The 2,817-nt window shown below is 38.0% G+C and overlaps 1 non-coding gene across 1 annotated transcript; it reads left to right on the top strand.

Annotated features, from left to right (window-relative positions):
• Positions 1 to 1,426: 1,426 nt before the first annotated feature.
• On the top strand, positions 1,427 to 1,534 carry LOC148574580 (small nucleolar RNA R71). The gene has a single exon (XR_015905707.1). It is a non-coding gene; the product is annotated as a small nucleolar RNA R71 (small nucleolar RNA).
• The last annotated feature ends 1,283 nt before the right edge of the window (positions 1,535 to 2,817 follow it).

Raw genomic sequence — 2,817 nt, forward strand, 5'->3', positions numbered from 1 at the left:
TCACAGCTCTTGCTGTGGCCAGGAAAGGTCTTCCTAGGATGATGGATTCATCCTCTTCCTTTCCAGTATCCAGGACTATGAAATCAGTAGGTATGTAAAGGCCCTCAACCTTTACTAATACATCTTCTACTTGTCCATAAGCCTGTTTTCTTGAGCTGTCTGCCATCTCCAGTGAGATTTTAGCAGCTTGCACCCCATAGATTCCCAGTTTCTCTATTACAGAGAGGGGCATGAGGTTTATCCCTGAACCAAGGTCACACAGAGCCTTAAAGATCATGGTGCCTATGGTACAGGGTATTATGAACTTTCCAGGATCCTGTCTCTTCTGAGGCAATGTCAGTTGATCCAGATCACTTAGTTCATTGATGAACAAGGGAGGTTCAACTTCCCAAGTATCAATGCCAAATAATTTGGCATTTAGCTTCATGATTGCACCAAGAAACTTGGCAGTTTGCTCTTCAGTAACATCCTCATTCTCTTCAGAAGAGGAATACTCATCAGAGCTCATGAAGGGCATAAGGAGGTTCAATGGGATCTCTATGGTCTCTAGATGGACCCCAGAGTCCTTTGGTTCCTCAGAGGGAAGCTCCTTATTGACCACTGGACGTCCCAGGAGGTCTTCCTCCTTGAGATTTGCGTCCTCTCCTTCCTTTGCAGGTTCGGCCATGGCGCTTATGTCAATGGCCTTGCACTCTCCTTTTGGGTTCTCTTCTGTATTGCTTGGGAGAGTACTAGGAGGGATATCAGTGATCCTTTTACTCAGCTGGCCCACTTGTGCTTCCAAATTTCTAATGGAAGACCTTGTTTCATTCATGAAACTTACAGTGGCCTTAGATAGATCAGAGACTAGATTTGCTAAATTAGAAGCATTTTGTTCAGAGTTCTCTGTCTGTTGCTGAGTTGATGATGGAAAAGGCTTGCTGTTGCTAAACCTGTTTCTTCCACCGTTATTAAAGCCTTGTTGGGGCTTTTGATCCTTCCATGAGAAATTTGGATGATTTCTCCATGTTGAGTTATAGGTGTTTCCATAAGGTTCACCTAAGTAATTTACCTCTGCTATTGCAGGGTTCTCAGGATCATAAGCTTCTTCTTCAGAAGATGCCTCTTGAGTACTGTTGGATGCAGCTTGTATTCCATGCAGACTCTGAGAAATCATATTGACTTGCTGGGTCAATATTTTATTCTGAGCCAATATGGCATTCAGAGTATCAACTTCAAGAACTCCCTTCTTCATAGGCGTCCCATTACTCACAGGATTCCTTTCAGAAGTGTACATGAACTGGTTATTAGCAACCATGTCAATGAGTTCTTGAGCTTCTGCAGGCGTTTTCTTTAGGTGAATGGATCCACCTGCAGAAGTGTCCAGTGACATCTTTGATAGCTCAGATAAACCATCATAGAATATATCCAGGATGGTCCATTCTGAAAGCATGTCAGAAGGACACTTTTTGGTCAACTGTTTGTATCTTTCCCAAGCTTCATAGAGGGATTCACCTTCTTTCTGTCTGAAGGTTTGAACATCAGCTCTAAGCTTGCTCAGCTTTTGAGGAGGAAAGTACTTGGCTAAGAAAGTCGTGACCAGCTTATCCCAAGAGTTCAGGCTGTCTTTGGGTTGAGAATCCAACCATAATCTAGCTCTGTCTCTTACAGCAAAAGGGAAAAGCATGAGCCTGTAGACTTCAGGATCTACTCCATTAGTCTTAACAGTATCACATATCTGCAAGAATTCAGTTAAGAACTGAAAAGGATCTTCAGATGGAAGTCCATGAAACTTGCAGTTCTGCTGCATCAGAGAAACTAATTGAGGTTTCAGCTCAAATTTGTTTGCTCCAATGGCAGGAATGGAGATGCTTCTTCCATGTAAATTGGAATTAGGTGCAGTAAAGTCACCAAGCATCCTCCTTGCATTATTATTATTTTCGGCTGCCATCTCCTCTGCCTGTTCGAAAATTTCTGAAAGGTTATCTCTGGATTGTTGTATTTTAGCTTCTCTTAATTTTCTCTTCAGAGTCCTTTCAGGTTCTGGATCTGCTTCCACAAGAATGTTCTTATCCTTGCTCCTGCTCATATGACAAAGAAGAAGGCACAGAAAAGTAATAATAATAATGGAGATCCTTTATACCACAGTATAGGGATCCCTGGGTGAGTGGAAGAAGAGGGGGAGACAAAGAATGTAATATAATGGAAGAAACACAACTGTGAGGATGGAAGAGAGGTGAGATGAGATGTTAGGATATGAATGAATAAATAGAGTAAGATGGGGGAAGGGAAAATTTTCGAAAATTATTTTGAAAAAGAGTTAGTGATTTTTGAAAATAGTTTTTGAAAAATGTTTAGTATTTTTTTTCGAAAATTTTTGAAATCAAAAATAAAAAAATAATTAGTTAATTAAAAAGAAATTTTTTGAAAAAAGGGGGAGATATTTTCGAAAATTAGAAAGAGAGAATTAGTTAGGTGGTTTTGAAAAAGTTAAGAAACAAACAAAAAGTTAGTTAGTTAGTTGAAACAAATTTTGAAAAGATAAGAAGTTAGGAAGTTAGAAAAGATATTTTGAAAAGATATTTTTGAAAAAGATAAGATAAGAAGATATTTTTGAAAAGATATGGTAGGAATTATTTTTTGAAAAGGATTTGATTTTTAAAATCTCAATTAATGACTTGATTCACAAGAAATCACAAGATATGATTCTAGAACTCAAAGTTTGAATCTTTCTTAACAAGCAAGTAACAAACTTCAAATTTTTTAATCAAAACATTAATTGATTATGTTATTTTCGAAAATTTGGTATAAAAATAAGAAAAAGATTTTTGAAAAATA

The sequence above is a fragment of the Arachis ipaensis genome, chromosome B2 (assembly GCF_059453495.1).
Source record: "Arachis ipaensis isolate K30076 ecotype BB chromosome B2, ASM5945349v1, whole genome shotgun sequence".
Classification (NCBI taxonomy): Eukaryota; Viridiplantae; Streptophyta; class Magnoliopsida; order Fabales; family Fabaceae; genus Arachis; species Arachis ipaensis.